Genomic DNA, 23,540 nt, shown 5'->3' with positions numbered 1-23,540 from the left:
CATCAAAGCACAATTTGGCACAATTGATCGGTTGTCCAATTTAAAAGACTGGTCCATTTTATATGTGTTTTTACGTTTTCGTGTGACGCTTAAATTTGAAGACAAAGTTTATATCAAACTTGTGCAAACTTAATATTTTATCTTTATTGCTGACACTTCAAATCTTCGTTTCATGAAAATGATAGTTATTCTTCTTTAGCCAGTATTTAAATGATTGATTCGTACTCATAACCACTTCAAACGAAGCACGGGTCAACATTGAATACATCGAGGGCTTAATGCTGGAACAAATTTCAGTACTCATAGTTTCTTTGTTTCAATCCCGTTAAATTTTATGTTTGGTGTCCTTTTTGAAGCCCGTCGTGCTTGAAATTTTACATTCTAGTATTTCATTTAATTACGCAAAATAAGATAGGTTTGAAGTTGGTTGCGGTGTGAAACGGCTGAAGAACTTTTTTGCGCGTCTCCAGTTTTATGCCAACCAGCCAATCACTATGGTTAATGTAGTTCTGCCTCGCCTCCCCTTCGCACAGAGGCTCACTGTGCTGAGCACAGTTTACAGAGATACGTTCTGATATGAGACATCTTCCAGAAACACGATTCAACCCGCTATTCAAAGAACGATAGATTCATAAAGGTATATAATACTCAAACCAGCCAATCACTTCCGTTTATGTAGTTCTGGATCTACAAAACATAATTCACCTAGTTCTAATACTTTTGCCTGCACTGCTGAAGTTTCAAATTTGTTCCTGAGGATCCAATACTCTTTTCTCATACAGCAAGTTTCTTGAACAAAAATTGGAGACAATGGAACATTGTTTTTGCCTCGATTCGTATACCGATATTTACCAATGATAAAGAAGCGCCGAAGACGCTAGATGTCTAACTCGCAGGTAGGCTGTGAGGAAAATTTGTTTACTTCCGCCATTTTGAATAGTGGCAAAAAGGAACTTGCTTCATACTGAGCCCTTATAAATTTGGTAAAAGTAAGGATTGATTTCGTCCACTTCTCTTTCGAATATCGATGTTAAATTTGGTGAGTGGCCTTATATTGCACTTAAATTTATGAATTGATGTTGATATTGGAAAAATAAGCCGTCATTCGCAACTTCCAAGCATTTACAGTCGCGGTGCTTGTTGTAATGTTTTCTGTCTCGTCGAAATTCCAGAAAATGATGATTGATCTGTTTTAAAACGGATCTAGCAACAATGTTTAGCCAATCAATGCATGATTTTTTTAACACATTTGTACAAAGATGTGATTAAGTTACTTTTTCTTTCTTTGTTTACAGAAACTGCTATAAAATTTCAAGGCCTGATTCATACAGTAACCAATTTTTAATTCTATATAATCATTGATAATCACTGAAATAGTTGTGAGCCACGAAAATCATTCATCAAAACAAGCAATTTTCCATACTGAACCCTATTGCAGCTTGCTTTTTTGCTACTATCTAAAATGGCGGAAGTAAAGAAGTTTGCCTAACTCGGCAGTACGCAGCATGACCCGAGTTAGATATCTAGCGCCTTCGGCGTTGCTATATCATTAATATTCACAGGCTTGGGATCATAAAAGAGGGTGAATTTTTGAAATTATCCTCAAGTTCCCATGCTAGTAGCTCATTAGGTGTCTTTATCGTTATTTTTCAAATTAATTTCATTTGTAATTTTACTTCATGGCATTTTCTAAAATACCATACCCAAAACACTATTGATCAATGCACAAAAAGATATCTTGATCGCAAAAATTGTTCATTTTTTGTCTTAGGCGATATCTTCGTCGATACCTCGTTTATTATAGCTTTTTCTATACTCCAACGAATCAATTGTGGTGGATTATATCTGTTGTATCTCAAAAAGGCGCCAATGGAAGCTACTTGAAATGCAAAGGAAGCATATTGGAAAAGGGTTTATTCAAGGGGAAGGGTTTTATTCGAGAATGGGGTTTGGTCAAAAATTTTCATTACCAGGGTGAGGGCTCATTTGAGGGAGGAGGGGGCTTATTAGAAAAAGGGAATTTCAAGATTTACGGTTGCGAGATAACAATCGGCTTGTGGTTAAAATGGTGACCAGTAAAATCTTCGTACTGCTTAATAAAACATGAATATTGACGGAGTTGGATTCGATAAACATTTCTAAGAGGAAAATTTTTACGGCAAACACTTTTTATGAGGAGAAACAATGTTAGTAAGGCTCAAAATTGTTGATATTTAAGAATTGATAAAATATTTTAGCCATGCTGATTTTCATCTCCAGTTTCACTTTTTACTTTTAGAAATTATTGATTTACATTTCAAAGCATGTTCTTATTTGATACAGCCACTTCTTATGTCAAGTAATCATTTTGTTTTGTTTTCGTGATAAAGAAGGGCACTAGCTCGATTTTAGCAAATATTGGTTTAAGAATCATTTTAGGCTCAAAATCAACAATTTTTAAAAATAAGCTTAAAAGGGAATCTTTGAATTAGCCAGTTTAGAGTTTTATCGCTTTCGTGAATTCTGCTAAACTAGATCAAGATATTTTCAAATTACTTAGAGTCTTGTTCCTTTCAATTTTTTTTAATTTCCTTGTTCTTTATCAAAGTGACCAAAAATACGTAGTCTTGAATCCAATATGGAACTAAATAATGCCGTTTAACAACAAATTAGATCTATTTTTGATTATCATTTAAAACTTATCATATTGAAAATACACTATGCATATTTCATTCAGATATACATCAATGAAATTATATTACCAATTAGTACATAATGGTTACCATAGAAGCTAATTACCAAGCAGATAATTGCCTGTTGGATTGACTTTAGAGATAATACCATTTTGTATACCTGATAAGGTCAACGAGATTATGTTGTCATGGCAATGTCTGTTTCCATGGTAATCATTATCCTACTGTCTGTTCTGTATATCAGTTTAGAAATTATGCAATACCTTCACAGGTGCCATGTCCATATTCAAAATTCAAATTCAATTCATGTACTGTATTTCCTCTGATGAACGCCGCCCTCTATTAAATACCGGCGTTCATTAGAAAACGCACCAAACAAAATAGTTTTTACGCTTACTATTCGAAAACTACGAAGGTTGTTATGTCATAGCGACTAGGAATCTGACGGAGATATTGACATTTCCATTCTGAGAACACATATTTTCTGAACTTTAAGAAATTTCTCACACAATCTTTATTACGTGTTTTTGGAAAAAGAAAAACATTTGAATATGTTTGCAGAACCATATCAATACTTAATTCGGGTTCTGGGAAAAGATTTCCTCGGTCTATTCAGATGTATAACAGCTAGTGATATGTATACCAACCTCATAACAAGCTCAGCGATCGATGCTCCTGAAAGAGACTGGAAAAAAGCGCACCGACTTGTTTCTTAAAGACCCCATCAAAGCAATATTATTGTTTAAATGAAATTTGTACAATCTTTTCCGAAATTTAGTCAAAACACAGTGGATGATACTGGAAGTGATTTAGCGTACCAGAAATGTCTTTAAACTGCAGCAACTTATCTATTCACTTTGGTGAAACCTCAAAACCTACCTGCCTGATATTCAACTGTTACTGAAATCAATTAAGCTCGTATTTTCAACTTGAGTTACTTAACCCGCTAATCTTACAGCCATAAAAAATATACATTTTACTAGCTCATTTTCTTTGTTATATTATGTTAGTTTATGTATAATCCAAGTTCAGTTAGATTCTGTCAAAGTGTTGTTGAAATAAACAATGTGTAGACATATTTTAAATAGACTATCGATAGAAACGAAATTTTGAAACTCTAAAATTCATATTGCGGTTGGAAGCAGGATCAGTTTGGAGGAAGTGCGCCCCCCCCCCCAAACAATTGCCAATTTGTTTCCTTTTCAAAATGTCTTGAATGGAAAGCAAAAATGCCCCACTCTTCCATCAACCAATTTAAATTCTAATATGGAATTTGCAATATTAACAGAACTCATAGGTATTTGCTATTTTTAATATCGATAATAATATCATAATCGATAATAATTTCACCCATTTTTAATATCAAGATAATATTGAATTGTCAGTAATTTACAGCTTAAACAAAATGTCGTAAACATGAATGTAAAGGACACAAATAAAGCATCATTATAACAAAAATTGTTTAGAGTAACTTTCTAGAAATGGTTTTAGCCGTTTCTAAATCTGATTAACATTTAGAATGACAAAATTTATAGATTACAATAGCACCGAGAGCAATGGAATGGGCTGCAAAACATCTCAGAAGACTTCAAATTAAATATAGAACGTTTTAGTAAAATGATCACTTAGCAAAAAGTGGAAGGCAAGTCAGCTATCCTTTAGGCTTCTTTGTCTACATGTAACAGTAAAGCATTGAAAGCCGTAAAACATTGGAATATTTAATATAGGCCTACCTTTTTCAAAAATCTCCACATCTTTTTCCTGTAAAAATGGCATCCTCCAGTCGGTTACTTGATCATTCCGTGATAGAACTTTAAAAACTGCTGGTCAGGGTACTATATCAAAGATTCAACTTTCATCTCACCATTGTTTTATCAAGTGTAGCGATCTCATATTGATATAAGTATAATTCAGCTCGCTCTTCCAAAATGTAACCAACCTGTGACTAAACACCGCGGCGTATAAGTGGGATTTAATGTTACACGATGCAAATGTCTGCTTATGTAAAACACTCATGAGTCATATGCACTTTGAATAGCGAGTCCATTAGTTTGATAGAAAAGTTTAGCTCCCCCAGGTCACGCTGTCTATGACTTCTTTTCAAATATGACGTCAAAAAAGGATTACTTCGATCGTGAAGAACGTGCGAGGAGAAGTGCTTCAAATTTGAGATAAGAATTACCATTAAAATGTCGATGGTGATTTCGTTTGTTGTCAACGAATCTTAATAGCTATTGCCTTATTGTTGATCGCCAACAAACAACATTTGAATTTAGTTCCGTCTTTCTTACGCCTCTTAGTGGGGGATGATAGGGGTTGAAGGGGTAGGGGGAAATGAACTTTCATTAAAATCTTAGCAAAAGGCTTGAATTAAACGATAGATGAAAAAAACTTAAATGACGTTGTCTTTTACCCTCTTATCATTACAATGGCGTTGGTCGGGGCAGGTTCGGACTATGGTACTTTCCAGTCGATCTTCCTCGGAATATTTTAAATTATATTACCACGCATTGATAATTACGTCGTGAAGTTTTCCTCATGCATTACGTTAAAGCTTTCCATTTATAACTGATCTCTAGTTTATTGTCGCATCTTCTGTAAAAGAGCAACCCTGAACAGATTCTGTGCAAGAGTGGCGTAGCTCGACCTTCCAGACCAAGGGGTGTGGAGGGTCATCAATTTTTACTTATTTTTCAAGAAAAATTTACTTACGAAGACATAGATGGAGAAAAATTTAGTTACCATTTCACCTAATGATAGATGATTTTACCAACAAACTAAGGATTTTGTAGACAAATTGAAGATTTACCGACCAATTCATGAAGTATTGGTGGTGAGGAGGGTGCTACACCCCCTACACCCTTCCTGCAAGCTACGCCCCAGAACGTCAACAAATATGTTTAAGAGCTTTCGAATGTGATTGACATAATCTTAAAGTGCATCATGAAAAGTACCCCGGGAAAAATGACAGCAATACGACATTCGGTTTATTTTCTTTTTCATGAATCATTTTTATTGTTTAAAGACCGGTAAATTTTTGAAAAGAATGATGATGGTTTTATCAACAAAAATAGCATTGTAGAGTTTAAACAAACTTTAGCTTACGACAAAAAGGGAAATCTGGCCATTTTTTTTCATTCGTTCCAAAACAATTGAAGCGATTGAGTCCTTAATTTTATTTGAGCATCAAATGAAATGGCAGTCGGTTTTATTGCTTGATACTGTTTGATACTATAATTGATGATACTTTCAGCTTTTTAATATTTTTTCCATTAACAGCAATCACAATTTCCTTCTCTTGCATGCTCCACCCAGATAGTTTCTTCTGAATTTTTTTTTTCATGGAAGCCTTAAATCAATGACCGATTCACGCAAACAAAATAAATAATCATATCAAGATCTTTAGACATCTTGTTCTTGGTTTTAGAAAAACCTATTCCTCTCTTTTTGCTACGTAAATCACTTTCACAAAGCGGTAAAGCCTACTTTTGCAGATGTCTCAAAAATCTGTGAATTTGAACCGAAGTCCATTGCCAGATACATTTGAGATAATCAACTCAATTATTTTGAAGTTTTTGACAAATGAATATCCTTTAGGGCTGTAACTGCAACATTGGACGCCTTGCTTCTTTCTTTCACTTTGAGTACACCTCATTGTAAATCAACTATAAAGGCATTATGATCTTAAAAGTTTCCTTCTTGTCCTCAGTGTACACATTGCGTGATAAATCAGTTTCATTTCACCCTCTCTTTACCTTGTCGCACTTCATTATCCTCGAGGTTTTTTATTGGTTTTACTAATACCACGGACGTGCTTCTGGGCTTAAATCCCTGGTGTGATTGCCTTATTCATCTTTTTTCCGAGTATCTTAATCACTTTATTCAAAGGAAGAAAAACATTTGATAATATTCACATGGTAAAACTTGTAGCTGAATTATTTCTCTAAATTTTTAAACAGTTGGAAACTTGAAAAAAGACCGTTTTTACAGATGTGCCTGCAGACTTAATTTGATCGGCAGTTTGCCTGCGAGCGCCGCTCGCACTTTGGCGAAGCCTGGTTAATTTTTGCCCTCCAATCATTGTAACATAGCTTCATAAACCAAGCCAACATAACAGCAATCCCTTGGCATCAGATAAACTTCGAAATTTTTCATCTGTCATAGCTCAATCAAATATCAATTTATTTAGCATTTTTTCATACTTTAAGTATTTCATGATGCTCTTTAAGGCTATGTGGTTATCGCAAGTTTATTTTTTTATAAGTTTAATCTTTGTGACACCACACTTTAGACGTCAATATAGAAAATCATAAAAAGAAGTTCGCAATCAAACATTAATATAATCGTGCCATTATCCATAGATATATTTGCAATGATTCTCAACAGTTCGTGACCATAATGAAATACATCAGTAGGAAAAAGTGAGACAGCCTGCGATAGGGATCACGCATGTTGCATTATCGCTTTCCGGATATATAATTGAACTTATCTAGGCATGACTGCATTCACAGTGACTGATTGCTGCCAGTCGATATTGATATTGAAAGGTAACGCCGATAAAGAAAAATAAATTATCCTTGTTTATCAATGTATTTGGCTCTAGACAGGCAATCTACCTTTTTCTTCCTCCACCATTCAATGATCCATTTTAGGAAATGATAATATTTAAAGCCTAGTACATAGACCCGGTTTTGAATAGTTCCTATTAAAGTTAATTCTATGTATTAATCAGGGGCGCCTTCCTAAATTTTAGGAGGGTGCTGTTCTGCAAGCAACTTGTAGAAGCCACACCCCTGACCTCACCCAATGAACATACATTTGTGTCAAAGATTCTAGTGGGGCTTAAGAACTCATTCAAACTATTCATCGACTAAAAATACTGGTAGAAAATTGCTCAGAATTTTACCTCAGAGCCCCCTCCTATCCAAGGCACCTCTTGTGTCAATGCACAATCTGCCAAGCCATCTCTGTTTGCTACGTATTGAATTAGTCAAGCTGAATGCATTTAATTTCTAAACTAATTGGATGCCTGAATATAGTGTTTTATTATTAGACCAAGCTTTATAATTTGCAGGTTGCAAACCATGATACCATTTCACAATCCAGCCGAACTATGTTGTTCATTGATTGAACAAAATAGCTTAATGGTGACCTTTAGAAGCGATACCAAGGGGTCTAAGCAAGATATGTTTAAGATTATAAAGGCTCACACAGAGAGGTACGCCTAAAATAAATTTCAGGAGGATGCTATTATTTCGTCCGTTGGCTTCTTGCAACGAACATGCTTCTTTCCTGATCTTTGATGTTTTCTAACCAAGCTGAAGGAGTTCTACGTGCCTACCATTTCCTGTCCAATCTCCCCCTTTCCTTTTTTCATGGCTACAATTATACTGCCTTTTGTTCTTTTCCAATGCCGTAAACATTTCGAAATTTTACTCTGGATAGAATGATATCACGGGGGACAGGCAATGAAACTATGGAATTTAAAATAATATTTCACACCATAAACGCTTACAAATTTTGTTAGGACCAAATGATATGGCCAGCAAATGCTTTAAAATGCCTAAATTAACATGTGTAAAATCTTTATGTATAATCACACGGAACTATCCAAAGCCAGGGTAAACTCTTGCCTTAAAAATGATACCGTATTAAAAAATGACTTCCTTTTAATGTTTTGCTTTAGATCTACAAAGATGACATGAGACGCAAGCCCCTGTTTATAATTGCTTTTTGAACGGCAATATTTCCAAATTCGACTAAGATCTACAAATGATTTAGATATTTTAAAACGGTTATCAGCTTTTTCAAGAAACATCTTCTCAGTTTTAAGGAAAAGCTCTCTTACTTAGCGGTGTATTATGGGGTTAAAGCAACACAGATAGCAGTAAGAAACAGATAGGATTCGATAGAAATTTTTTTCATTAAAAAGGCTACCATAGACGCAGTAACTGAAGAGGGACGTGGGTGTACCCCCCACTTTTCAGACTTGGTAAAGTGTCTATTGGTAGCTCACAGAGATGCCCTTTTCTCCCGACATGAGCCAATCTCCAATTTTTAAAAGGTTTCTCTGTAACTGCAAGTATCTCAAACTTTTTAATTTGGTATGATTTTCTCAATGAGGGTTACGGCAATGCATGTATAAAAGTGACGTTATAGTACACAGGATGATAGAAACTGGCTTAAATGAGTAAAGATAAAGAAAATCCATACTTTGTGCAGATATGGGCACGGTTAATTTGTTGGCTATTTCGATAAAAAATCCATTTCTTGATGCTTTTTCATTTAGTAACACGCTAATTGCACACAACAGAAAGTAAAACATAACACAAAGCCATTCCTTGAACATCAAATTGTAGGAAAAGGCTGTTCATATATCTACTATAATATATCCTAGAATATTTCTGACATTAGTGAAAAGTAAAGGGGAGGAGTATTTCCATCTTTACACCCATTTTGCTTGGCTCAGGCTCCACGGAGCAGGGGGGGGGTTGGGGGGCTTTAGCTCTCCCACTTTTTGCAAAAAAAGACAATGCTAAGTAATAAAGTACCAGTAAAGACTCTTTTTATATGGTTTTAGCCCCCGCCCCCTACTTTTTTAGACCCCCCACTTTCTCAACGCTCCGCGGTGCTTGGCTTGGCTTACGCATGATTGGTATTTTGTAGTTTGTTTTTAAATAGCAAACCTTAACAAAAAGCTTTCATAATGCCACAAGTACAAATAAAATAACTACAAGTGTGATAGAGACAAATAATTAGAGCATTAGATAGGTCCACCAAAGGACCAAGAAGTGGGCAAGCCTACAGTAGAAAAAGTTTGCAATGTTGGGCTTTGCCGTGAACAGCATGCAGTTTCTTCTTTCTGTGGCCTTTCTAGATTAAGTTCTTTCTTTGTGAGTCTGAATACAGGAGTAAATGTCATATTGCAATTCTTGCTGAGACATCTCTCTCAGCCTTCGTTACTTAGAACTGCCCCTTTATAAATTTTAGCAGTTTAAAAATAGCTTTTTATATTCCAAGAAGTGTATTGAAACATATCTTGCAGTTTACTACTTGATTTAATTAGAATTATGCTTCAGTATTGGCAGAAATCGATGCTGTAAACTTTCTACAGCTTAGGAAACAGAACTTTATTCACTTTTTCATTTAGTTATTTGTCAATTAACCTAGCAAAAATAGCGCACGTCAACCGCAAATAAAGTTTCCTGCAGTATTGGACATAATAAGACAATCGTTGCTATAGTGATAGCCTTATTTGTCCTAGATTCGAAAGACCTGTCGCTGTTTTTAATTGCACAATCAGTTGGAAAATACTTCACGTGTCAATCCCGCGTGTAAAGTGAAAGATTCTTGTAATTTTCATAGCTGCAAGTTTAGTTGGATTCTTTGAATGTAATCAGTCATGTGGTTGTAGATGGGCAGAATGGCAGTGCAGCAGATTTGAGTTGGAGGGTAACAGAGTAGCAGCAAGGCAAAGTCGCAAAGTTGCAAAGTAGCAAAGTAGCAGAGTTGCAAAGTCGAAAATAGCAAAGTTGCATTGAAGCAAGGTGTGGAAGATTGGAATTTACAGCATTTACAGCTGTTGCGACCACAAGGCAATTAATAGTAAACCAAAGTTTGTTTGGAAAACATTAGCTGCACCGTGCAGCTGCACCTTGAGAGAGATATGCTTTTGTTGCACTATAAGTATCTGATCTGTAAAAAATGATCATTTGAAGCAAAGCATTAGAACTGGAGTACTACATATTGGAGAGAGTCTTTGTGACGATGCATAAATGATGCATCTTGCGAGCCATTGTTATTAATGAGATCTTACTTTTGCCTGGCTATTTTTGAGCTATTGGCATTGTACCCAGTCTTCTTGGACTAGTGCACATGGACTTCATAAAAACAAATTGGCAAGGCCTAGTGTGACGATTAAGAAAGATCTTGAAAGGCAGAAAGCTCAGGAAATTGTAAGTTATAACTTTTGTTTCTTATACAAAAAAGCCTCTTTTTGTATTATATAAGATGCTGATTTTGCGTAGCCACAAAACCTCTTCAATCGAATTTGTTCCTGGTTTGGTTAAATCTTAGAGGTCTCTCTGTTCTCTATTACTTCTCAATGGAAACATTTTTTTACGAACTTTTTTTCAATGAGCTAATTTATTATAAAAATCCTGAAAATCTTTTTATGGAATTTAGGTATTTAGGTGAGTTAACACTTACTTTTGCGGTAGTTCGAAATTATGTAAACTACTGTTCGCAAAAATGATTGATGAAAAACGGTGACAGACTAAGGCGATAGCTCATACACCTGAATCGCTACGACGAATACTCGAGCATGTTGAAAGATACGATAACAATACGCCTTTTGCTGGAGAAATTTATCTAATACAAGAGGAACGGAGCTTTGTGGGTGTGGCTTGTAAAATGAAGGCAGTGAGCTGGCCTAGAAAATTGAAGGCAATGGCGCTTTTTAACATCTTTTTAAACATGTTTGTAAATTTGCTTACAAGCATTGGTGCAAGGGAACCGGGATTTTTTCTGTACGATGTTTATTCTACGCGTGACAGCTAAAAGATTAATGCATCATAAAGATTTAGGCAGATAAAAATGTTGCGTTACCTAGGTTTGGTACTTTCGTTCCATCGCATGTACGCATGTAAGCAACAAGTACTGGTATATAAACAATGTTTGACAAAACCTATGCCTGAGTCAAGTTTTCGTGAGTCAGTTGTCACTAGATCATTTCGGATTTGCTTGATTATCCATGTGATAACCGTCTGCTGCAATTCAGGCACACCATTTTAATGTTATGGATGCTACACCCATCTCTCATAATGGACTCTTCTTTGGGCACAGCATTAATCTACCTTAAAATTGGTCTACTTTTATCAATTGTAGGGGGCTCCACGCCCCTATCTCAAATCTCACTTTTGGCACAGCAAGTATCTTTTTTTGCATTCAATTTGAATTACATCTGCATGCTTTGTAACAAGCACGAGGAATAGCTCAAGCAATGTGCATCAACTTCTTGACACTTTGTTCTCAATTTTCGCATCTGTTGGAGTATATCTCAGCTTTTACATGTAAATGACAAGGAAGAAGCTTTATTGTACCCTGACATAATAAAGAAGATCTCAAGATTGAGAAGAATAGTTTGGAAGCTGGGTGAATCTTTAGTATAATATAGCACTTGACATATTCTAGCAACTAAGGTAAATCTTTATCTTTCTAGCAAACGCTATGTTTTTTCTGATATCACCAACATATAAGCCTAAATTTTCACAGGCAAATGTATTTACAATTGAAAAGAAAAGTATAGCCTGGAAAGGTGTTTCCATTATCCTTCATTTCAAGCATTTAGCTTTTACTGATTTGCATAAAAGTGTTGTAGTTTCAAGATTTGTGTTGCAAAGATGACTGAAGTAAAATGCTTTGTACTTTTTATATTTCGTGTTTGAAATACTGTCTTGAAATAGGTTTATATCTTCTCTGTATTTGGCAGTAAGCAGTTTAAAGAATTTGGTATAAGGAATCACAAAAGAAAGGGCTGGGGATTCAAGTAACTCAACAAAGTACTTTTTATAAGTATGAATTATCTGTGTTCTACTATTGGCATGTGAAGAATAAAACCCAGACTTTGAATTAGCATAATTTTGTAGCAAATGGGAAAATTTAAATTGTTGTGAGCATTTTCTTCAACTTAAGATCATGTGAATATGGACGAAAATATTTCGTTTTAAGCAAAGCACGGTAGTGGTTACATCATTAGAAGAGGTTAACTTATAAATGTGTTGGGCATGGCAAAGAAAAAAATTCTCCAAAGAAGCTTTATTTCTCAACGTGCTCAACATAACCAAATCATGAAGATGTTACTAGGGACGTCTGAAATACACAAAAACCTTTAGATTTTGCCCAAGTAATTTTCAAGCTTGAGACAGCAGTTGGCATTTATTAAAGGGTGTTTTCAGACTTCGCAAATGAATGGTTCTTATTTTTCAAATCTGCACGCATGCTAATACTTGCTTTGTTGTTATATGCCTCTGGGTAGGACAGACGGAGGAGGGAAATGCGTTTTCCCATCTCTTTTTATCAACTGCCGTCTTTAGAAAAGAAACTTTTTTTAGTCTTTGGAAACGAAAATTTCCTGGTACCCTGACCAGACTATAGCTATATGTTATTTTTAACTCAAAACAATGCCATGACTCCCCAAATCCCCAGTCATCAGCCCATATGGTGAAGCTTTGTCAACGAAGGCCACAAGATAAGAGTAGTGACACAAAAAGCAAATCGGAGCCCCTATGGAAGAAAGGTTAGGGCCTCTTTAAATGACGAACCACTTATATCAGTCAAAATATTTTAACTACTTACTCATGAGAGGCAAACTCGAAATTGAATGGTTGTCTATTTTGAATATTAATAAAGTCGGTTCACTGTTGTAATGAAGTTGCCATGCTTAATTTCAAGATGATCGAAAGATATAGAATGCACTCAAAGAAATTCGCATTGCATTACTTGTAACATTACATTGCAACATAACATCATGTTAAATACAGAAGGAATAACCAACAGGAAATATGAAATGCGTATCGCATGAGCGAATGTTTGCGAAATTAAAGTCTCCCAAACTATTCATATCTTGAATCGTACAATTTTTTCTCTCTCCCTCTCTGCCTTTGTCGTAGATATCTGTGGTTAAATATGATTTGATTGCGCTTTTAAGTCTGAATAGGATGAGAGACACGCTTGATTTATGTTGAATCGAAATTATTTCTTATAAGCTTTGGGTTTAGAATGGACCGTTTGACAGATGCAACAGTTACTAGAAGCAAGAAAAATTTTCTACAATAAGAAATGTATTTTCCCCTGTAAAGGATTTATTCAATTCTCAAAAAAGCAAATTTTATAAACACTAATTACAAACACGTCTAACACCCGTCAAACTTTACCTGGAGACTTTCCAATAAGACACTTTTTCCTCCCAATTAGAATATCCCACGCAAACCAATCCTTAAATCTGCCTTTAGATTGAAAAAGGAATGCTTTACACGCTATGCTTGATAATTTTTTACTTCTCTTCTCATTATTAATTTATCCTGTCATTATATCGTGTTTTCTATGAGACAAATTCGTTCATTTGAGATTTTATTTTGACAAAAAGAAATTCATGCCAAAGCAAATTGTTTTGAAATTTCCACTAATGTTATGATAAAGATAGAAGTTCAAGGACTTGATTGTTTCTCAATTTAGATTTTTATGTGGGTTTAAAATTGATCTAAGACTATATTGAATTTACGTTATAAGGCAGCTTAACTTAGGCATTTTCTTTTAAAGAAAAAACTTTAATTTGACTTTGCACCCTTGTCCTCTTTCTTGTTAGGTCACCAACTGCTCTAGAACCAAGCCCACAGGCGTAACACAATAGCTGTTCTCGTCATTTCTGCGTAGGACTTTTAAATAAGTAGCTCCTTTCTCGATTCTTTTGCGTCGTTTCTTTTGAGAATTTCCAAACTCTATCTAGCAGCTGCCCTTTCATCCCTACGGAAATCTGCGTGGTATCTCAAGGCCTACACAACGAACTTGAAAGTGGGAGGGGGGGGGGGGGCAAGGCTAGCAAAAGTAGGAGGCTAAGGCTTTGTCCCCTTTTACTGCAGCTTTGAAACTACTTGCTCTGGTAAAAAGAGGGTGGCATGGCCCCTCCATCCCCTTTGGTAGCGTGGGCCCTGTACCTTTCCCAATTTTTTTGTTAGCTGCCAGTCTACCAGAGTTTTTCAGCGATAATTATCATATATCTAGAGAATGGAGGGGCAAATCGCTCTAAGAAAATCTCGTACACCTTTTGTGAAAATCTTATTGATTTATCTGAAAATCCCCAGAAATCCTTTTGTTAAAGGGAAAATCTCGTACGCTATTTGCAAGAGTGAATTGCCCCTTGTAGAGAATGGCCTTGTACTTCCTCAGGCAAGTGATAAAACCTTCGTGACGATTTCAGTTGATTGATATGATTTCTTGCACCCTAGTGAGAAACTCTAGCGTACACAAGAAACCAGAGAGGTGGACGTTATATAGGAAGCTTAGATAGGTTGGCTGCTAATAATGGTGTAAAATGAGGATAGGTATCTACCGTGCTTAGTTGGGGAAGAGGATCTGAATCCTATGTCATCACCGCAGAGATAAAAGTTGCCCAGTAAGTCCCAAATTCCTTATAGACCAGACGGAAATGGGGGGGGGGGGGTAGTACCACTTTGGGGCAGGGAAGAGTATTACTATGCTAGTGCAGATAAGATAAACGTGGAATTTTACTGTTCTTTATATTCTTCAAAACCAAATAATACTATCAATGTAGGTTGACAAAAACGACAAAAAGTCCGTTTTATAGTTTGAGTACCACGACAGTTCCTTCTTAAAGATTTGATAGTCAATTTCATTGCTTAAAATGGATTTCCGATGTCAAAGGATGAGTTGGTTTGCCCATTTTTAATAAGATATCCATATAAAGACATGGAGGTAATTAGACGTCACGTGACAAATTAATGCTCATTTTACTACTTTAAACATATCCTTCATGTTCCACTGCTTAGACGAGCTTTTTTGTTATAAACGTCATTCCAACCATGTTTCTTCTTTGCAGAGATTAAGCAGGAACCTCTCCTAATTGAACTCTCATTTTACCCCAAAAAACAGTGGCAAATCCCCATTTATCATCACAATTCAATACTCCCATTTGATAAAGAACTCGAAACTGGTAATCAAAATTCCCCTGCCCCAAAGTGGTACTCCCCTCTATTTTCGTCTGGTCTATTAGGCTTTCAGTTTCCTCAGGGGGTCTTGTGGCAATCTTGTTTCATATAAACAAGAAGCGAACACGGGATACAGGAAATGAGACTGCAAAAAAGTAATGAATCTTTATTGTTTTTCTGCAGACGTCCTTCTGTGGCAGAAGGGCCTTAATGCTGGTTTTGGTTTTCTAATCCTTTTGTCTGTTATTTTGCTCCCATTCATACTCATTGTCTGATATCATAGTATTTCGTCTTTCTCCACATTCTTTGCTACAGGTCAGAGATTTCCGGTCTTTTGGCCTATATTATTGTTGAACTCTATTAAAAGGCCATGACCTGACCTTTGACAGAAAAATAATGGTAAAAGGTCAGACAAAGCAATAAGTTAGAGACACTCAAACTGCTTTTAAAGAAATTTTATCTAAGAAAAAGAGTAAAACAATTTCAAAAATTAGGAAAAATGGAAATAAGGTGAAGAAGTACAACAAAATGCAAAAGATACAAGAACATTGCTTCGTAGTATATACATTTCATGATAGGTTATTTCTTCTGCTAATGTTATTCAAAGAACCCTTAACTTGCAACATAACCTTCAAATGTTTTTCTGCAGCAAATATTTTTCTCTAAACTAAATTTATCGAACTTATACCTTAATAATCAAATTAAAAATCAAGAAAAAACTAGGACAACAGTTTTGGAAAAATCAAGAACAGCCAGCTTAACCTCACCTTCTTGTCTTATAGGAAAAATTGTGTATATTCACCTCCCTTAAAACTCTGCTACTTCAGTAAATATCTATGAATAGTTCACAAAGGTTGAATGCTACAATGCCAGCCAAAATTCTTGGAACACTGACATCAATTTCCAAGGTCAAAATCATCCCCCTCTCCCCTACAGAACAATGTTGGTTTACTATCAAACGGGTTAGGATTTTGGGAAGCATTTTCTTTTGTGTTTCTTTTATGATATTTCTCTAAATCACCAACACTGTTTTAGGGTATCAAATGTTTCGTGAAAAGAATGAAAAATATCAAATGCAGCGCAATTTTCTGGGGGTTCCAAGTACTTTTGGCAGGCATTGAGTGTAAGGAGGCTCTCTCAAAATATTCTGATAAACACAATAGAATGATAATAGTAGAGATCTCTCGGCATTAATAGAATGAAGCTTGGCTTTTCCATGTTGATGTTTGAGGAGAAGCGTTTATCAGCTTCAAATCAAACATGATATCTTACCCCCACACTGATACGACATGGCACGTGCTGCATAAGTACTGGGCATCAACCTTTCCAGTACTGAGTGTCCCATGAAAATAGAATGGGACATTTATGCAAAACAGAGTCAGTATAAAATTAAATACCTTTTTGCATTCTGCTGCTGATTGACTTATTGCAATAAAACCCATATTAAATAGTTAATTACCTTAAAAACACGAAGTACTGTGATAGAAAAATTCCTGCTATTTTTAAGTCTAAATCATTTATGTTTTTATAGCTTTGTTTGGCAAACCACTAGAGAAATATTTAGTATTTTACTACGCCTTTTCCACGCTTTATGGCCCGAAGTTATAGACATTTCGATACAAGGGTTTGCATTTTTATACACACCATTTGCAATACAAATCTCTAAAGATGGCACTGGGAAGTGGAGCACAACGCCTATTGGGTATTATCCGACGCTCTATAATATAATGGATGTCGGATAAAACATATTTCAGTATAATATGCTATACTTTACATTTTCGTACCATCTTTACAGTTTGTAATGTTTTAAGCTATGTTGTGTAGCTGAATAAGACCTTTAAAATATTATCTTTCATCTATGGACTTAGCCACTCCACGCAGGGATGTGTGTTACTATATACTAGACACATTTACAAGTTTACTTTTTATTTGACTCAATTTTAATTGTCTGAAAGTACAGGAACTTTAATTTTCTTGTATTTTGAACCAGTTACACAATCAAGAGAGAATGTTTATCGGATAACTTACCAAGATTAGAAAATACCTAGTCTGCTATGAATAATTGAACTGATGGTGTGGATGAAGTATTAGCATGACACGTCAATGTTTTTCATTATTGACGGTAACGTTTTAGGGCGGAAAATATTAGATTTAGCTTTGAATACAACTGTATAATTACTATTATGTTTGTGGGTGTTTTTGCACATTGATCTGTAATGTCTTTAACGCCTGGCTTTAAAGAACTCATTGATGACGTACAAGATGTTATTGCTCGGGCTGTTTGTGTGTTATTCTTGCGAGTGAACAAGGCGGTTGACACCTTTAGTTTAATGAAGTGAACGGTATTTCAGAGGATTCATTTATTGTTACTCTCTCAAGGAAAGAGCATTGTTCTCTCGAGTAATCTATTGTCTAGAATTAAATCGTCTTCGTAAACAACGAAGGTTTTGAGTTCTGTTGTTGATTCGTTTACAATTTCATTGGTTGTCTTTTTGTGACAGAGTTGAATATCCGATTAGCAATACAAAAAATCAATTTTTCTCTTTTAAATATTTGTTCAGTAGCTCAATACACTCTCGACCTAATCCTTTTGTTAACATATGAGAAAAAAATTAAACGAAATTGATAAAAATCAACTACTTTTGTTACTTTCTAATTTTTACTTAAGACATTGGTTCATTCATTGCTCATTCCTTCTAAATAATCAAAAAGATTTTACTAGAAAGGTGTGATAATTTTGAGGCTAAATTTTTGTTTTGTTTTGTATCTCTCATTTGATGAAAAAAATTTGTTAGGAACGATTTTTTGAAAACTCCAAATTATCTGGAATAACCTATTATCGAATACTATACGATTTTCTTAAAAATTAGAATGCAATATAGATATTGTGCTATGTCATGATTTGGAGTAGAAAAACAAACCAATTTCAAACGCGTAAATGTTATTATACTGTAAGCATTTTCACACGTGTGATGACGTAAATCTTGTTTACGTAAAACTACTCTAAAACTATTGTTTCCCAGTGTTCAAATACCGTGAGGCAATTAGCGCCTACTATATCAATTGAAAAATCAATACTTTAGGAGATTTACTATTGCCCTGTATGTTCAAAACAGTATTTGTTGTTATTTATGTTATGTTTCAATGCTCGTGGGCAACTTTTAAGGTGTTGAAATTAAAGTGATCGTGGGCAAATTTCCTGGGCTTTTTGTGTGCTCATATCAATGCATTGTGCAATTTAAGGAAAGAAAGTGGCCATCTTTGATTCCTTTTATTTTATTCAGTCAATTATCATTTAGGTATTTTCTATAAATAAAAAAAAACAAATGTGTTTCATCAACAGGTATGATGAATTTTGAGCAATAGCTTTTTACAAAATAAAGTAGCAAGGATTAAATGATTACACTTTAAGACATTTTACTCTAAAGATAAAGAATAAAGTGGTTGATCTTTTGATGACTTTTCAATGAAAAGTAAAACACTATAGGATGGAAATCAAGTTTTTGCAAATGCTGTGTTTTTTCACTGTGATAGATAATGCTTGCAAAATTCTTTTGAGGTTGAAATTCAATATAAAACACCGTATGGTGTCTAATTTTGACCCTCTTTTTTATTAACGTTTATTGATCATCAGCTCGGGAGAATATTATTGTAATTTAAAATGAAGCCGGGACCTTTTGTGAAATTAATTTCAAGTTTTAGAACCATTAAGTGGAAACAGGAACGAACAAAGGGCAAAGGGGGCAGGCTTGAGTAAAAGGGCATTTGAAAAATAATTCCCAACTTCTAACAGTCTTTTCGTATCTTTCATTTTGTTTCGTATCTTGTCTTGAAAATCAGCTAATTTTGGCATTAGAAAATTTTTTACAAGTTTTGAGATATGTCATCATGAAAAAAGCGGTACAGTCAGAATTTCATATGAATGTTTGATAATTAGAAACGGTTGATGTCAATGGAACTTCTATAAAAAGGGCACTTTGGTTCTCCTTGCCCCTCCTATCAAAGGCAACAGGGCCGGTTGACCCCCGCGCCCTCCTCTCCGGCGTCCCTGAGTGGAAATCAGTGTTTTTTAACATTCTCTTTCTTTGTTATGTTGTTATAAGATATGATTGCATGTCTCTAAATGAAAAATGTATTAGTAATATTTATCAATGGAAATTGTATGCAGATAAACCATTAGGTGTTCCAGGGAACGTGGAAGCTTGGTTGGGCTGAGGGGGTTTTAGCCCCCAATTAATTTCCAAAATGTACCTCAATCCATGCAAAAAATTACCTTGTTCTTGGTTTTTAGCATGTTTAGCCCCACAAAATGTTTTAGCTACCTCAGTCTGTAATATGCTCTGCGCTCCTTGGGTGTTACCCAATAAATCTGCATATTTTCTCACCTAAGCAGTAAATCACCTCCCCAAATTTGTCAAATGGGTATCAAGATCTGTTTCTTAAGTCAATTTTAAACTGCAATAAGCTACCTGTCGTGTTTTGGTGAAGGTAACGACTTTCAGAAAAATGGCAGACTTTCATTCATTACCAAACCAATGATAAGTATCGCGTTGTCATCATGCCGGCTCATTGCAATAGAATCATTTTTCTAGTCTCTGCAAGATTCATAAGAAGAGCAATGAGACAATTTGCAGAAGGCTCAATGCTGACATTTCACTTCCCTTGCGACAAGTTAGCTTTGAATTTTGCCAAGCATATTGTTGCTCAAAAATGTAAACTTCAAAAGAGTTCGGAATTATTTCATTTCTAGGACCCAGGCAAATATCGGGTTCCTGGTATCAGTCAGACCCGAGGAAAAAAGCGTTTCCTATAGACGACCCGACAAAATCTCCAATGATCTGGGTCTCCTTATATATCTAGACCAAAATTGCAAGAATTATATCAAACAGTAAAGTAGGTAGAAAACAGAAAGAATTTCATGTTTAGGAACAATGCACGATGAAATGTAACAAAAACGACAGAAAAAGCCAGGTTAATGGATGGTGTATATTGAGTTCCATCTTTAAATAGAACTGCTCCCCCTGTTGGCTATAAAACAGAAATAATGAAAAGTAACAATGCTGGTGATTGACAACCGGCTCTGCCCACGTGGAATTTTGCAATATCAATTTTTCTTGTCTTTCGGATCCTGTATACATGGGACAAGGTAACCCATTTTCACCAGTGTAATCATTACCCATGCTGCATTATACAAAGACCCAGCAGCATAGACAAGCTTCCTCCTTTTTAATTTTCTATTTGTCAATTCGTCGTTTTCAGCAAGAAGGCATAACAGTATTGTTTGCATAAACGCTTACCGCCTTGCAATTACACGATGCTGTTATGTAACGTAAAGCAAAGCAATTCAATTTTGATTGAATAGACAATATCCGGGGGACTGGTGATGCTGAGTGTATTGAGATGCGATTATACAGAGCCTATAAATGTGCTCGAAGCATTTCAGGCGCATCGTATTTGGAAAACGATGGAGGGGCGAAGGAGAAGTGACGCTAACCGCGAGGATTATGAAGTATAGATAGGTAAAATTATTGTTTTTCCTTTTTTCAATATGATGACAAATAAATTTTGAAAATTGATTTTTATCCAGATTTCAGCCTATTAATTAATAATATATTACTGACTTGTTTCTCCAAATAATAGAAGAACAAATAAATGTTGCGACGAGATGTGAAATACCTTCTCTTTTGTTTTACATTCTCAAGTCTGATTTTCTGTGAAGTGTTTGGACAACCTTAACTAACACTGCAACCATCCCAAAAAAGAATTGCTTCCATCATGATGCCCTTATCTTAATACTGGCTTCAATTTTTTGCAATAACAACTTTATGAAATTAGATGGTGTTTGAGCAGAGAAAACATACGATAAACAGGCAGATAGATACAAGTCTCTCCATAATGGAATCCTGGATGCTTCTAAGACTAAAAGAAGCTACGGCAGTAGGTTCCTAGTTCTAATAGGCTCCTACTCCTTCTCACACAAAATGTTCCCCTCCCTACCATGTTTTACAGCTTGAATAATTCCCTACATTCCATTAGCTTTAATCCTGTAGCTTGGTGGGACCCTATTTAAAATGTCCTTATAATAAGTCAAAACCAAGACTCTACTTTGGATATTTTTATGAATAGTCAAAAGCCCATGGAACGAATAAAAATACGTTTTGGCTGGCAGTAAAGATGTTCTTGTTCTTGCCAAGGAAAATCATTTGAAAACGATATCGATTTTTCACCATTTTGTAAAAGTATGTTTGTTTGGAGGGCTCAGCAAACGTCTTATTCAAAAAGCTACTTTACTTTTAGCAAAGATATATTAGACATAATTATATTCCTGCCTACCAAACTAGCAGAGGGTTTTCAGTTTCACTTCTTCTCACTCGTTAATATTTACCAGAAAGTTGTAAAGGCTAATAACATATTTTTCAATTGGCCTCCACTATAGGCAAGTTAAACTAGGTATTGATTATACGATTAGCTCAGACCCGATAACATAAACCTAGGCATTGTTTTCGTGAATGTTTATACCGAGAAACTGTTCTTATTTTACATACATAAACATGATATCTTCCTGCATCTGTCTTCTAGTTCTTCCACCATCTTGTTTCTCCTCCATCTTGATCCAGGATCTCCCTTCCTTTTTTCCTTGCATCTGAAATCGCTGTTATTTGAAAGAATTGTCTTATTGGAAATTTTTACAGAAACATGTTGTCACAAACTAGATTTTCATGAAATAATCAGTGTTCTTGTAGATGCATCTTTAGTTTCATTTCTGCTGAATATATTTTAAGAGCAGAACTTCAGCCATCTTTCGAAGAGCATTGAACAATTATCAGAGCACTAGGCTGAACTTTAGGAGAAATATTAAAGAATTTTTATAAATGTTGGTTTGAATATAGCAATACTAAACTTAAGAGTAGTTAAACATGATTTATTTTACTTTTCTGATGCTATTTGACCGATATTTTTACAAACCAGTTTTTCACTTCACTGTCCAATGATGCAAATGAAACATTAAGGATGTTGATATTAAAGGAATCGTTTTTTTCTCTGAAATATTTTTGATCCATGGATATTTTTTGCAAAAAAATATTCTTTCTCATTGTTCTAAGAAAAAACCCTTGAAGTAAAAAGCAATTCTTTTTGTAAACATTTCATTTGGATAAAGAAAGTCTTGGGTGACGTTCCTATCTTTTGAGACGTCTTCAGATTGTTTGCACATTTGGTTGTTTGCTTCTTAGGTTTTGAGTCTTAAACAGCTATGAGATGTTTTATTTACATCCTTTCACATGAATTAACTTCATTGGTATACCTTTTGCATCATTAGTGTTCCCAGCATGACCATTCTTAGTTAGAAGTAAACAACTTTGTTTGTCTGTTTCATTTTACGTAAAGACCTCATATAGAAAGCCTTTTGGGTGTGAAACGCTAATTCTAAGACTAATTTATCTATTCTAATGCTACATCGTAACATCAAAAATCTCACACCATGAATAATTTCTACCAGTCTCAAGTGGATTTCACTCGCAGTTATAAATAGCATAATTTTTGTCTCTGCTATCAATAGTGTCTAAGACACGTCAGCATTCCCTAAGGTGAAGGCAAGAATTTTTTATTTAAACACTCAGACGAAAACACTGTCGTGGATAAAGCCTTGACCTTGTTGGTAGTTAAGGAGAGTGAGCAACACCTGCGAGTTCCCATGATACTATAACGCTTTCTGTTTTTTACATGGTTTTCTAAAGAAGGATATGTCTGCTTTATGGAATGTTTAATGGTGAAAAGACGTTTTCTATGCAAGTTTTTTTTCTTGTTAACTAACATACTAAAGTCATTTAATTAACAATGCATTGAAGAAACCTTGCATAAACTACTATAAGGAAACTAGAGTCTCACGTACTCACAATTGCGTTCACTGTAGGCTTCAAGCGTCTGGGAGCATGTGATAATTAGATAAAAGAGTATCATTTTTTACACTTGCATCAACTATCATCCACCTATCTTTATGCTTTGAATGATAACATTTCTTCAGTCCTGAACCTTCTGCATGTTCATTGATTGATTTAGAGGGACCTTGGAAAGACTGTTTTCTGTTTGTGACTGTGCCAGTGACCTACAGTCCTGAACCCTCTACATGTTCATTTAATGATTT

The 23,540-nt window shown here is 35.1% G+C and overlaps 1 protein-coding gene across 3 annotated transcripts in view; it reads left to right on the top strand.

The window, feature by feature from the left end:
* The first annotated feature begins 9,275 nt into the window (after positions 1–9,275).
* LOC135681350 (uncharacterized) overlaps positions 9,276–23,540 on the top strand; it is a 34,765-nt gene continuing 20,500 nt past the window's right edge. For 2 of the 3 annotated variants that reach the window (XM_065195787.2, XM_089113479.1), the window contains exon 1: positions 9,276–10,627. The gene's annotated coding sequence lies outside the window, so the exon portion shown is untranslated. Of the gene's footprint in view, positions 10,628–18,960; positions 20,917–23,540 lie in introns of those variants that run through there. The other variant, XM_065195796.2, reaches the window with a different exon arrangement.

This window comes from Rhopilema esculentum, chromosome 17, assembly GCF_057945365.1.
Source record: "Rhopilema esculentum isolate cy_ngs chromosome 17, ASM5794536v1, whole genome shotgun sequence".
NCBI classification, from domain to species: Eukaryota; Metazoa; Cnidaria; class Scyphozoa; order Rhizostomeae; family Rhizostomatidae; genus Rhopilema; species Rhopilema esculentum.
The sequence above is the reverse complement of the archived record's forward strand: the minus strand, read 5'-3'. Positions and strand labels throughout refer to the sequence as shown.